This window comes from Corvus moneduloides, chromosome 3, assembly GCF_009650955.1.
Source record: "Corvus moneduloides isolate bCorMon1 chromosome 3, bCorMon1.pri, whole genome shotgun sequence".
Classification (NCBI taxonomy): Eukaryota; Metazoa; Chordata; class Aves; order Passeriformes; family Corvidae; genus Corvus; species Corvus moneduloides.
In genome coordinates this window covers 29,033,686-29,049,508 of record NC_045478.1, presented here as the reverse complement: position 1 = coordinate 29,049,508, position 15,823 = coordinate 29,033,686, and the positions used below count along the sequence as shown (strand labels likewise).

Here is a 15,823-nt window from a genome sequence, read left to right as displayed (position 1 = left end):
GCCTTGAAAGTGTAAGTCTTTTGGCAAGTTGAGAATCAATTAATAACAGAAAGTTATTGCTTGACTCACGGTCCTGCTGATTGAAGTTTTTTACACTCTGCTGATCATTATTTATTTATTTTTCTTTAGTTTTCATGGGCTTTATTATCTCAGAGTAGGGCTGAGCCTGATACAGTGAAAATCAGATTAGAAACAGTTCACTTCATCTGATTCATTTTTCATTAAAATCCTTTAAATAATGCATTAATACACATTACATCTGACATACGCAAGGGTGTCACACTGATCCTGTTCTGACTTGCTCAGTTTATGTGCACACTTGGTAACTCCAAGTCATGCTTTAACTCAATGTAAATTGGACTTCTGCTGCAACAATCATAAATGTTCTTAATGCTTCCTTGAGTTTGTATGAAGCCTGCATGCTACCAGTTTTGCTCTAAATAGTTTCTGCCTCAAGGATGATAATAAAATCACTCCTAACAACTTCCTTTCAATTTATTTTTTATATTAGAAAAATAAATTTTCTTCAATCCAGGCCTATATACTTTCTTTCCAATGAAGCCTCTGAAATGTGTGGAAAAAATTGACATTGCATTTTTAGAGCTGCATTTATAAATGTGTTTACCTGAGCAGACATTGTGGTTTGCAATAGTATATCAGTAAAGGATCTTAACAAGTTCCACATTACCTAAAATTGGAAGCAGAGGAGCAGAAAAACAATTGCCTTTCAGAAAAAAGTGTTGTAGGGTAGTATGAGAGGTCCAGATGTTCGGTGGGCATATTGTTTTGCAGGGAAACTGTCAAAACTCTTAAGTTACATGATGCTGGTTTAGTGCTCAAATATAAAACACTTTCAGAAGACCCAGGTGGCAAAGAAACATCATTGTTGATTCACCAAGGAACACTCATCTCCCTAAATCACTTCTGGTTAAATATCTTTTTCTGATGCCAAGGGACATGGCAATTTTCTTTCAAGTGAGACCTTGGGCATGAGTCTTACTTGCCTTAGCTGCTAAACTTTTGGAAGTTTGCTAGAAATTTGCTAGATTCAAAAATACACATGGCAGATTTATACATGAGTAACCTACTGTCTGGAAAACAAGATAGATTGTTGCAGTTCTGCAACACCCAAATCAATTATCATTTCCTGTCCAAATGTTCAGTTCTCATTCAGCCACTATTGTTTTCCTTCCTAAAGAAAGCCACACTTCAGTGGTACAGAAATTGATCCTTTAAGGATATTTTTCAATTTTATTTATTAACTTCAGAAATTGTGCTTTGGTGTTCCATAGTTTAAGTCATGATGAGCTTCACACATTAGTAAGGCATTCAATCACTTTATTATACAGAATACAGTCAGAATACAATTTATGACCAAATTTGTATCCCTACCTTGAGTACTTAAAAGTGAATTTTTTGTTTCTTTGTTCAGTTGGGGTTTTTGTTGGGTTTTTTTTTTGTAAATTAAATGTATTAATTAAAGTAGTTTTAAAATTGGCCCTTTGAGAAGTGTCATTTGTTATATTGGAACACTTTTTCCAAATACAGCAAAACCTCTTAGCTAGATAAAACTTGCTGAAATCTTCCCTCTTGACTGTGTTTGGACAGTTACTTCTCTTTAGAAGTGGTAGTAAAAGGTTTTTACTTTTTCCCTTTTGTAACTGGCTATGATTCTCTTCCTTTGAGCATCAGCTGAAGAAAACTTTTTGTTTTTTCAAAATCCACAAATAATTTCTTTACCATCATCTGCTGTGTTTAGTGATTCTGAATTCATGGCAGCCTTTGGCAGAAAATGTAATCTTCATCTCTCCAGAGGAGAGTGTAACTTCATCCAGATAGGCACAACAACCATTTCAAAATAGGAAAATTTCACATAGAACTCTGTAAAAACTTTTATAGATTTCAGCCCTCACTGAAAAACTAGATTTCCAGGAAGAAAAATGAAATAATGCCAGTTTGTACTGCACATAATTCAAGAAAATTAATCTTAATTAGAAGCCATTTAGAAAAAACATGGATGTGTGTTTCTGTGTGTGCTTATTTCAACAGAAATATCCTTTCAACTTGTTGAATTCAGCAAAAATTGCATCAGCAAGAAGCTCCTTCTGGGAAAATAGAGGGAAGGGGAAATAGAGAAGAGCAAGTTCTGTACATGGCATAAGGTATAGAAACTGCAGGGCAGGAACAGAGAACATAGGTGTATATCCACATGCATGGAAACAGAGATGCCAGAAGCCATCTGATTCTGTTCAGATTAGAACAGTTTTGTCTATATTGTAGGAAATTTTTATCAACCTTTCTGAAAACAAAAATGGATAACCACAGTATTAAGGGTGGAAATATGTTGATGAAAAATGCTACAATAAATAAATACAGGTTAAATCCCTCTTTGGATATGAAGAGCTACCCTCATTAGCCTGATGGGAGTTTCAAACTTATGTTCTTTAGTATTAAAGATTATGTGTAAGATCAGTTATTAATTTACACACACACTGGGACTGAAATTAGTTTCTTATGTATTGTTACTTTTTTGACAGAATAATCATCAGGATCTGTAGTTTAAATATACAGTCTACAAGTTAATTCAGATTTTATATGATGACCAAAAGAGAAAATTTCAACATAATTGTTGTGTTCTTACACATGATGAATTTGCTAAATTATACAAATTTGCGACAAAGATCTATCATATCTGATCCTGAATTATTCAATAGATTATTTAATACCTGTTAAAGTATATACTGAAGAAACTGAAATTCAATCAGTCACTGTCATGATTTTTAAACAGAGCCTTCTGTTCTGTTTTCTTTTTCCCTATTCCTCCACTCCTAAACAAAGCAATCCCTGTGGGAGAAGAGTATGCAGGAGAGTGAGTTGGGATGTAAACTGTGAGCTACTGAAAATGGTTCATTGTCTGTAGTACCATGATAGAAGGGAAGATATGAAGAGATAAAAATTTAAAAATCTGTATAAATAGCCAGTTCTATGCTTTACATATTTACTTTGGTATTGCTTCCCTCTTAACCTTTGCTCTATTTGCAGGTTTCCTGCTTCCTTTAGTAGAGAAACATTTTTAAGGGATTCCCTCTTGTGAAATAGCAAGAATTGTATTATTCTTTTTTAAATTAGTTGCAATTTTTTCCATCTCTTGGTATAGGCAAGCAGTTAAGTGCATGCAATCAGCCTTAAAGGGACCCATGGCAAGTACGATACCACAGCTTCTAAATGTTTTTCAGAGTGTAATGTTACAGCTGTCCTCTGTATTATACCCACTATTCTGGCGACCATTTTAGACAAGGTTTAGGTGGTACAGCTTTATGTAGGTTTTTGTTGTTTGGATTTTTAGGGAGGAGATCCACTTTTAATCAGATTGTACTGGTCAATCCATAAGTCTTCTGAGAATCTTCTGCATGACTGCGTTTTGAAATCCTTATTATAGAAACTCAAATATATTAAAGAGGAGGCAACAGTACAAATAATTTGGAAAAGAAAATTTTACATTGGAATATGTTCTCACCATTTTCTTATATTTAAATATGGAGTATCATTTTAACTGAGATATTTGACCCAAAGTGTTGAGATGTCAGGGTCATTTCTGCCCCTATGAACACCACTGAGTTTGTTACCCACCTTTTTTGCACTGAGCCACGTACTGACTCTGCATTTCATCCCATTTGAAAAGCAATTGTGAACACCTCAGTTTTGACACAGATTAATAAATAGTACAGAGGACAACTGGCTTAGGCATTGCACTACTTAATGGAAAGCACAACCAAAGGAATGAAGGAATTTCTTCCACCTTCATTCCGCGTTGGAATCATACAGGCTGTCTGATCCACATCTCTGTACCTTCGCAGTATGGATTTTTCTCTTGCTTTTTGCTGCCATCTAGCGCATTTTATAGCCTATAGCCGAGCTAAACTGGAAATGCTTGTAAGAGGGGACACACCATTCAAAGTGTTGACATTTATCATTAAAAAGGGAGAAAAAATAGCATACATTTTTAACTACCGTAAAGACTTTTTTCCCTGTGTAACGTAGTTCTCTCTATGTGCTGAATAATCTTCTGGGCATTTTTCAGTTCTTTTGACCCTGCATCTTTATTCAGCATAATTTGCTTCATCTAAAGAATTTATTTCCTTTCTTTGCATCTTAGATTAATCTAAGACTGTGATCTGGGCAATCTTGTTAGGTATACATTCATGAATATTCTTTAAATCTTCCTGTAGAATCTAAGATAATATAACTTGAACTGTTTGATAAACATAAAATGCTGGGGAAATGGAACATTCAGAAATTACAAGCATTCAGTTCAATAGCTGGGTGTTCAAGTGTCTGAAAAATATATCTTGCTTGGCATTTGTTTCCAAGGCACAGTAAGTCTGAAAATTTGATTATGAATGCCAGTTAGCCAACTGACAAGTAAGCATTTTCATCACTGAAAATGCTCAAAATGCAGAGAATATCCTTCACTGTCCATTTGGCCTGATCTAATGTTACTTCACCTGTGTAAGCAATTTCCATTTAACTGACTGCTGTAATTATTAACAGCTAAAATTTTTCTTGAAATTAAAGTGATTGTCTGTCTGGTTGCCAGTGTCTGTCTTTGTCTTGATTTTTCCTTATAGCTATCTTAATTAGGAGAGAAATGAGCAATAAAATACAGTCTGCGAGTATAATTTGCTTCATATCACCTTATTAGCTAAAGGTACTCCTGGTACACATTGCTCTGGGTGGTTTAGAGCCTCCATCCCTGGAGATTACACAAAAGTCTTCTGGACATGGTCCTGGGGAGATAGCTGTAGGTGACCAAGCAGAGGGGTTGGACTGGCTGACCTCTGGAGGTTCCTTCCAACCTCAATCATTCTCTGATTCCCTCATCTTTGAAAAATAAAATCTGTTTCTGGTGCAATATTGGTTCCTCTATTTTTTAAGGAATCTGAATTTGACAGCTGCTTTTTGTTAAGTGTATTATTCTGGTTTAGTAGCAAGTCTAATAATTTTAAACATTTGATAATGGCTGGTACTTCTATGAAAGGATTTCATAAAGGTGCCATTTTCATATTTTGAAAAAAAATCATACTGGATATAAGCTTAGTATGGCTTAGTCACAAACGCCTGTGGATATTTTAGAAAACTAACAAGTGTTAGGAAAATAGGAGAAAGATAATTGTTTTTAATCTTGCTTGCTTGATATTGCTAAGCAAAAGGATTGCACTGCTTTAGGGTCGCCTTGTGACTGAAATGTGTTTTGCCATTAAGATAACACCTGGCTACTTCAGGAGTTAAGAGGAAAGGGTATTTCCTCCTGGTAAACTGTGTGAACACCGATGTCAGCAATATCTTTATGCTGCCTGAAAAACAGACTCCTAGACTTGCAGATAAAGTCTCTAATTTCTACAAACACAGCTTTTGACATCTAAGGGTGTCTAAAGGACAATAAAACTGTGTATGAGATTAGCACCACCCCTCAATTCCCTTGATTTTATAAGGTCTGAAATAACATTCAGAAAGATAAACATGCTGGCTACTCCAGCTTTTTCTGAATGTTTGCAAATGAAGCAAAGAAATTTGAGAAGCAGGGCAAAAGGAAGTCCTTTATTCTTTGACAGCTTCTTATAATGCATTACAGATTGGTAGGAAAAACGAAACACTAGTATGCTGCAAAATGATACTTCTTTGCATTAAGATCAGAGAAGAAGGGGGAAGTAGCACCATGTAGAAGAGAACATCTGAGACACTAAGATGAAGAAAAAAGGACAATTTAAAATACAAAAGTGGCATAATTTTAACAACTCATGCATTATTAAATAGCCCGTGATTTTGGTGTTACATTATGCCTCTGCTATTTTAAGAATTGCATAAAAAGCTGCGCAGTATTATTTCAATAAAGCTTTTATGTAACTGTATAAAATTGCAGTATATTACTGCAAATGTACACAGCCTTATTGCAGTGGAGTACATTAAGATAATGCCAAACCAAGGGCATCATAATATATGTAATAAATTCTGTATAGTCGTTTTGCCTTATCATATTAGTAAAATAACATTATTTTATTTAGATGACCACGAAGTTTGCATTACAGACAGTTGCCAGAATCATAAACATTGTAAATTGTCATAACGCAATCCTGAAACCTGATGGATGAAGACTCTCAATTGTGCTGCCTTGTACTTTGGTCTATAGCTGTGGATACCAAAGTCAGAAGCAGTCAGTTATACTCTAATAACAAATTGCAAAATCACAAAGCATTTGTAACAGGCTGGACAGATTTTCAGTTGCTAAATAGGTTCATTCCTCATTTGTATCTACAATGAAATTACCAGACTTTAACTTTTCAAGCATTTAAGTATCAGGAAATAATCTTACAGATCATGATCTAGAGGTACAAATCTTTCTGGGATGTGGAAAACACTGAAGAGATGCAAAAAAATGTTTAGCAGTATGAACTGTATTAAGGAATGTAGGGGTGAGGTATGTCACTCCTGCTTACACACAAATCTGAGGAGTGGGCCAGCAGTGAGATATTAATCCCTGCATCTTTCCAGCCTACAGAGAAAGAAGCACATGAACTGTAAAAGCTACCAAGCTATTGACATACTCAGGCTTCCTGTTTATGTCATTGAGATCCCCATAATTGAGCAACAGCTCAAAAAGATCCATTACCGTGGTGTTCAGACATTATATTGCCCATATCTGACTCTTTCTGTGTGTTAAATATCTGTTATAACAGGACCCAATCCTCAATGGTTTCACAAGGCACTGCCAGAGTAATTTTCAACCTATAGTGTTAGCACACTTTCACAGAAACACCCCTTCAGATTGAGTGGGAAAGGGCCATGTCTTGTTTTAAATCTGGAAAAGGAGAAAGAAAATGAAGGCATAAAGAGTAATATTTAACAATGTTAAGAGGCTGTTACGAGGGGGATTTGCTATTATGGCACATACCATCTCACAGTTTTCTCAGAGGGAATTAAATGGGCATGGTACCAACAGTCTTCATGTGGACTCGAGAGAAAACCTGAAGTAGGTAGAAGTCTGACATTCCCATACAAACTGCAACGATTTTAGTTGACTTTACAGTCTTTCACATCTAATTTGATGTCAGTTTTGAGAAGCTGAAAGCAGACTTGTTAAGCCAATTTCTTCCAGCAACATTTTTACTTTGAATTTCCCCAACTAAAACTTTTGAAAGACAAACTCTGGTATCCTTCCAGGGGGTGACCATTTTTATTCCACTTGCTGGGTGTCAACCTTTATTTGCAAGTTATTTTTATAGAGGTTTTGCTATCATCTGCATCCAGGATATATGGCATTTTTCAAACTACCCTTGTGAGTTTTTTTTAAATGACTGACAGCTATTCAAAAAAGCAGTGGAAGGGAATTTTTTCCTAAGATGTTACATCCAGTATATATCATCATGTATAGCCTTATGTTCATCTGCTTGGGTTTTTGATAAGCCTGCATGTCTGCTTGTAATAGTGATACCTGTCGAGTAGTTATTATCCTTTTTGTCCCTTCTGATTTGACCTAGATATCAGCAGTGGCTTGAAGTTAAAAGTCTCAGACTACTGGGGAGTTGCATTTGATTTTTTTATAAGCAGGACTATCTTGTTCTATATAAGACTTTTTTTTTTTTTTTTTTAAATTTGCTCCTATTAACTCCAGTTCCCATTCTTTAGGGAAAAAATATGCTTTTTCTAAAACAATAGTTTATTGTGGTGAAACAAGTAGACACATCAAAGCTAGAAAAGCTTGCCATGGACTTCAATGAAGGGAATAATGTTTAAAGGAAAAGTTTTCTGGGAGTGTAGGAACATACTTAGAACTCAGGCAGGCTTGTAGAGAATATTCTGAAGCCCTTATTACACCACTGGTGTTTGGCTAGTTGGCTGGCATTAAGGCCATTTTCAGCACGCTAATGAAGTCACACATCCATTTGCATGAAAATGCCTTTAATAAGTTTTCCTTACAAAACATTAGGAATGCTACAATATTACTGGTTTTGCTTCTGAAAGCTTGCATTTAAGAGCCTGGCTTCAAACACAAATACAAAAGTAATCATAGTAATTTTCTTAATTCAGAATAAAAAGGGTTATTTTGCATTCAGCAATTTTCAGCTTTTCATTGCAAACAGAAATCTTTCCCTGTTGAAAGACAATAAAATAGTGTTTCTCTCCAGCCAGTTCACTAAGATTCTGAAACTAAGGCCAAGAAGAAAATGTTGCTAAATGGAAGAAGAAATATTTGTTCATTCCATTGAATCACTGCTATTGGATGGTCTTTGAGCAAACAACAAAAGTTGTTATAACAGAATTTTTTTAAATATGCATTAAGGGCTCATCTGGATCATAGTTCCACAGTGCTTCATGCTGATCTTCATAACCCACCCAGAAAAACAAAATTATACTAGTTTCACAGCTGAAGAGCCTTAGCATTGAAAAAAACCCTGTCTTGCATTAGCTGAAAAATTATTCAGATTCAAAGTAGTGTTTAGCCTCTAACTTGAATTCCTTTACTAATAAAAATTTTCGGAGGTGTTTTCTTAACTCAAGTTGGCAGCGGCAGCAGAGGGATCTCATCAGGTTGCTTTGCAGGTGGCATGTTGTAGTGAAGCTATTGCTGTCTTAAGTATGCTCTTTTGTGAGAACATCTGAGAGATTTCCCCAAGGCCTGAAAATCTGAGCAAGAGCAAGTATTTTTTCCCATACATCTTGTAGGACATTCTAATTCTACTTTATCTTCTTCATCAGTACAGCAGGACTTATCAGAAAGTGAACAGTAATGAGCCTCGGAAGCATTTATTCAAAATGCAGATGACCAGCAGCCATCTGCATTTTTGATAGTTTTCATTCTTTTTGGTAGTTTTCATTCTTTGCTTTCTTACTGGTTTTAAAAAGTGATTTTCACTGGCAACTGCCCATCATGAGAAATTACACATATCACAATCATCAGAACAAGACACCCTCGTGCCTTTAGAAAATTTTTAACACTGAATGTATTGCTACTGACACTTTGAGACTAGACAGCAGAAATTTTGTGTTACATGTTATCAATTGTGTCTGCCTTGGCAGTTCTATTAGCTGATTTCTAGAAAAAATGACATGATAGATGGAAATGTACATATACAAAATTCCAGGTGAATGTCATGTTTTCTTATCATAATTTTCAACCTTAACTGATATTCATGTCTTCCTTAATATTCCAGAAATGGCCAATGGCCCTTTACAATTAGGGTGTGTTTGTAACCTCATCATCTCTGCACAACAGCTCTTTGAGATACATTGCTTTAATCTGCTTTGAATGGAAACACATTTGGAAACAGACTTAATATTATTTTATTCACTATTTACTTCAAAGCATCTTAGATTATACTTAGAAGCTTTGTAAAACAGCTTCATAATAAGTAAGACTTAATTTTCACTACTTTTGCTATACAGAAAGTAGCCTTTTCTTAACTTGACCTAATTCATTATTGGGTCACTGGACCATGAGTTTGTGGTCATGATCTCCCCTCGATGGAAACCAATCAGAGCTGATTCAGCACAGTCCCTGAGTTGACTTTGCTTGTGCCCTGTAAATTCTGCATTCTTTGAGTCCATTATCATTGATAAATTCTTCTCCTCCAATCTTGTTAGCCTCCCCCTAGGTCTGAGATAATACCCAGACCTATATATTATCTCAAGTTCCCACTGTGGTGGCTTAACTTACAGTCCAGGTTCCAGGTATCCAGAGAGGCATATTCAAGGAGGCTTTGGTGGTCACTGGTGGTCACAGATGCCATCTGCCCTGTAACTTAGGGTGACCTTTGTTTGACTGGTGATAGGCGTACGAGAAGTTGCACAGTTTGCCACAGTGGGAATTTTTGTCTTGATGCGTTACCCAGGATGTGCTAACCAGATCTTGCTTCTGCCAGGCCTGGAGTTAGCACTATCCTGTTGCTCCTTTTTGCACTTATCTCATGGCAGCGTCCTTCTGGGGCCTTAATTGTGTTTGAGACAGGCAACTGTGCTCTTTAAGTCCTTACAAAATTGCAACTACACTATATCAGACACACCATTTAACCCAGCACAAGCATGTGTCTGGTGCAATGATATTGTTTACTTGTTCTCCTTCATATTTGAAAATTTGAAGTATTAAAAAAAACCAAGCCACCCTTATTCCACTTATGCCAAAGAATTAGGTCATGTGGTTTACTAGATACAGAGGTTTGCTATCTTTCCTGAATTTCATGGTAAGTAAGCCGTCCTTACAGTATTTTCCACTGCACTTTGGTTCTTGGCCCTGCTCAAGGTCCACTATAACATTTTGCTGATATTACCCAATCCTTTACCTCTAAAGGCTGACCCACGGCCATCTAAGATGACTGTGAAAAATTGTATGAGAATTCTCACAATACCGAACGATAAATAAGTGTGTATGGAAATAGATTATAAAGAAAGTAAATCACACTGACAAGTAAAACACATTAAAAGAGTGGAAGATCTTAACTTTCCAAATGGAAGGGTGGGGATCTCAACCAGCAGCTACCCTTCAGGAAAGGTTTTGGAACTTCAAAGGTTCTAATATTCTCTGAAACAATTTTTAAATAATCAATGAAATGCACCAGCTCTGTGCTCAGCAACAATTATGAAAGTAAAGAGCAAATCCTTAGAAAGTGAGGAGGGGGGAAAATAATGATGCATAAATACTAATTGATAAGACTCCATTACTCCTCATCTTTTTTTTTTTTTTATCATTTTATTCTCAAAAAGAATAGTGATGAGGTTAAAGGAAAAGAAGACAGAAGGATGATTGAAGAAATTGAATTTTTCCAGATTACTTTGATGTTTTCTAGTGTGGAAAAAGGATGTTTGAAGAGTGATATATCTACAACATCACGAGAGACAAAAGAAAACAAACAGACATTAATTATTTGTCTTCTAATGGAAAAATTTGTGTACATCATGTGAAGAAAAGGAGACAGAAATTCAAAGAGAGCAGAGGTAGTGGCATAAGAAATATTTCATACATAAGCAATGGAATAGTGCCACACAATGTAGATGTTCAAAGTTGACATAGGTTTAGAAAGTGATCAGACATGTTCACGTAGAAAAATATCTGTTGAGGACTGTGAAATATATCTCACTCAAGACATCCTTTGCTGCAGGTCATGAGAAAATGAATATCACTTAATGTTGCATTAAAACTACCATTTATTGCAAGATGCAAGTTTTGTCCACTGTCAGAGACAGGATAATGGTAAACATGCACACTGTTCTGACCTGGTGTAACTGCTTTTACATTCCTATCTTCCTATATAATTGCACCAGGTAACAGCATTTCTCTGTGGTTCTCCCTGCAAGTCACTGTAATTTGCTGGATGGTCTGCTTAAAAATCTCGAGACAATATTAAATGCTTTTAGACACTTCTTGTCCTAAACACTAGACACACCTAGCACCCAGTGCAGATCAGCAAGTCCAGAACATTGTCTGACCATCTTTTGCCAATAGTAGAAGCAATTTTCTAATTCTGAAAGCTCTGAAATACTCTTATAAATGGCATGTGAAGCAATATTACCTCCTTCTCAAAACTAGTATCTGTAAGTATTACAAAATGCCCCACAGAACCAGGTTCCTGGTATGATTTGGTCCATTCTCTTGTCACTCACCTGTATTTCTTTGTGCAAGAGCATTTAGAACTATTCTGAGATCATTGATATTAAGCAAAGGTAAGAGTTGCTAAGTGGCTTGATAATAGTCCATGTTCCCTATCTTAGGTGAATCCCTTGATAGCATTCTGCCTCCCTCCCCTGTGGTCCTTTTTGTTCCTGGATTTCAAGGACTACACCAGGAAAAACAAAAAAGTCTCCACATATTTCTGGTCCAGGGGGCTGCTCAGACCTCCTCAGTCTCACTTCTGAGGGCATATTCACCACCTGGTGTGAATGCTCCTGGGATTTGTACAGATTCCACGGAGTGGGTTTTCTGCCTTTTTCATCACAGAACCTGGGCAAGGAGTCTGCTGTGGACCAGCAGGAACAGGTTTAAAGTATGAAAGCCTTTAGGGATATGCAGCATTTCTACTCTCTGTTTCTTGATTAAATGTGCTGCAGCCTGGTTGTCACACAAATCTTGACCTGCTAGTGAACTCACTCTGACAAATGTTTGTTGTTATCAAAACACAGAAGAATTGCAGGAAGTTAATGTCCCTTGCAAAGTCCAGATTTTCCAGTCTTTGGGCCAGATCATTTGTCCTTGAGTAGCTAGCCAACTGCAAACTTCTGCAGAGTGCCTGTATTGCAGTTCCTGACACAGCAGCTCCCAGACACATTTGGAATTTGTCACTTGCTCAGTGGGGTGGGATCACGCTGGCCAGCAGGTAACTCCCAGCCCAGCTAGTCACTTACCTCGAGAAGGATGGGAGTAAATGGAAAGACAAAACCAAGAAAACCGGCATGTTGAAATAAAGACAGTTTAATAAATGAAGGGAAACAAAGGAAAAAAACAAATGATGCAAAAGCAATCATTTACCCCAGCAGACCAGTGCCCAGCCAGTCTCCAAGCAACAGCTACTCTGGAAAGATGAGCTCCCAGGTTTCACTGCTGAGCACAGTCCCTTAGAGTATGGGATCTCCCTTTGTCCAGTTCAGGTCAGCTGTCCTGACTAAATCCCTTCCCAACTTCTTTCCCACTCCCAGCCTACTCAGAGTGAGAAAACATAAAACCTTATGCTGTGTAAGCACTGCTTGCAGTATCTAAAACACCGACACCTTAACGCTGTTTCAGTCTCAAATTCACAATGCAGCACCACACCTTCTGCTTTGAAGAAAATTAACACTTTTCAGTACAGCTAGCTGGAATAAATGTTGAGAACCTAATTCTCTGATCTATTGCAACAGCAGTGAACTATGAAATATCCAGTAGTGAGAATTACACTTCAGTTATAGGTCAATGTATAAAATCATAAATAATGTCCACATCCACCTGTCTTGTTTAGATGTTACAACGAGAATGTCCTTACTGTTCCTTCAGCAGAAATTGGCTTCTTTGGTGGGAGCAAGAAACTACAAATAAATGAAGTAGAAATTTTGACCTAAATCTAATGCAAGCAGGACCTAGCTAGTCTCCAGCAAATGCTAGTTCCCAAAAAAATCCTCATGTCTTTCAAGTCCTGCATGAAATTCAACTCAGAAGAACATTAAACTATGGTTTTTCTCTAATATCTGTCATAAGGCAGACCATCTCGGCAGTGTGAAATGTTCACAGTGTCATGGTGACAATAATTGGATAAAAATAATAAAAGTTATCTTTAAAGATATCAGCATTTTTAATTGCAAGCACTTTTTGGGAGGGGGGGGAATCTTTTATTTTGCTGATGAATGGGATGGATTTTAATAACTAGGCTTTCCATCTCTTTTCACCTCCTTTATCTTCGCTACTCATAATAGTGCAAAATTGGAAACATTACCAGGGTAGTAAAAGAAAAAAATGGCAAATGCTTGTGGTACCCTGTACTGTTTTAGGGAGAAGACATAGCCTGGTGTCACTGTGCTTGGCCACAGGTCAGTTCTTTGAAGCAAAAATATTCCATTTCAAGAATGCATGTCACATAAGCTAAAAGGGAGTATAGCTTTGTCTGCCCAGAGGAAGGGTTCTGAGTTTCTCCTGTGAGTTGATAAGCCAGGTCAAAAATGACTCAGATATATCACCAGTTCTTTTTCATATCTCATAAAGCAAAGCATGTGTGATACTACCTCATCAGCCACAACCCTTGCTGGGAGATCGCTGTTTTTCACTGATAGGTCAGAGCACAGCTGTGCGTCCTGCGAGCCTCTATGAACATTGAGTTAATTTCTTCTGGGACAGTGGGAAGGAATTTTTTTTTCTTGTCATCAGATTGGCTGCAATAAATTGTGTTTGGGGGCTTTCTCACAGGGTCTCTGGCGTGCATTTGCAAAGCTCTGCTGTTGCACTGTGACAGGTGGTATGAATGTGCTGCGGTACGCTCTTGTCTTCAGAGGGCTGCATTTCCTGTTGGGCAGGAGTGCACGATGGCTACAGAGCAATGTATTCGTTGAAATTATGATGAATAAGGGATGAGGCTTTTTAATAGCTTGGGTAGTAAGAGGATGATGCCTTTTCTCCAGGATACTTAACCTTCATAAAATGGAACATAACACTATTTCAGGCACTGCCTGAAACTGTTTAAGAATGAGAGAGTGCACATTAGCAGGCGTCCCCTGGCAGGTGGTGACGTAGGAGGAAGGAGTGATTGATGTACCTTTTGTGATCCTGTGTGATTTATGCTGGTGATTCATAGATGAATTCTCAGTTCTAGTGCTCTTTGCATCTTACTGAATCACATCAGCTTAGCTATGTATACAAAAAGATATTTGATAAATAACAAATAGAGTGCTAAAGGAGCTTCATAAAGGCTTGTCTTACCTAAAATTTGAGATTTATGGAGTCCTGTGTAAAACAGATTAGCTTGCCTGTTTGGGGCATAACTGCACCACTTTGAAGATAAAGGTGACCCTTAGATAAAATGGACAAATATACCAGTATCTTTCTTGCAATTGTATATATTATATGCTTTTTAAAGCCATGCCAACTACTTTTTATGTATCCTTCACTTATAACTTCTATTCATACAGCTTCAAGTATTCTTTGTTTTCTAAATCACACCATATCTATTTTTTCTGGTTTTAGCATTTATTACAGATGATTCCACTGTGCATCAGCTAGGCTTTAACAGTAACAGTGTAATTAATGCCACATGTAGGTGGTCTGCTGTATAGTACTGCTTTTAACAATAAGAAACTTAACCTTCCTTAAAACATCTGAAGCTGCATGGTTTTCACTCTGCACAAGTGATGCTGCCATAGCTACCACCTGTGGAGCTGAACAATTACAGCAGTGGAAAATCTTACCATAGAAACACACAAGCAATAAATCACTCCATTCCTCCAGTACTGCAATTTCCAGTCTAACATAAACCAAAGTGCTGGAACACAGGAAGCACATAAATGATACCTTGGCAAAAACACTTCTTTAGAAGACATAGAATTATATTACACAGAAAAAATACACTTAGGGGTAGCCACATGAGTTACAGGAATTTCTGCCAGAAATTATTTTGTGTACTGTAAAATCCTGGAGGACTCAAGCCAACAACTGCAACACAAACTGCTCTTACTCTGCTTTCTCCACAATTACAATGCAGATTCAATCCCAAAGAAAATACTCTATGTTCAGTTGCATTAGCAGAAACCTATGCCAGAGATCCCCTTTCCACAAACACTACTGTGAGATAATTTTTACTGCAGTTTGACAAATGAAAATATTATGAATATTAACATATTTTAAAATGGTTCAGTTAGTCATCTCTTTAACACCTTTAAAAAGACATCATAGCATAAGTACAATAGGAAAGTGAGGTTTTAAAGCAATTTGTTCATCATATAATAGAAGATACTAGTTAACTCCAGTGTTGATCTTATGTTTGAAATAGTCCAGTAGAAAAAAATGGTTAATAAGTGTTTATAATCAACTATGGTTTATATCAGTTCTACTTAAAGATCTATTAAAGACCTTATCTCACATATGATACAATGTCAAACTGACACTATTTATATTAGTGGTTATAATATTCCATGATTACACTGATCACATATAAAATGTTCAAGGTGAATGTTAACAAAGTTAGGATTTTACACATTAAATTTAAAACATTTTAAAAGAAAGCAAATAAAAAACTATATATTTTTTTGATGACAATATTTCATTTACTGCTTTTCTACCCTTGAATGCCCATCAATTTAGTATAGAAGCTATATATGG

At 36.6% G+C, this 15,823-nt stretch overlaps 1 protein-coding gene across 3 annotated transcripts in view; it reads left to right on the top strand.

Annotated features, from left to right (window-relative positions):
* Nucleotides 1–15,823, top strand: part of EYS (eyes shut homolog) — an 855,823-nt gene that overhangs the window by 771,565 nt on the left and 68,435 nt on the right. The window lies entirely within an intron of this gene.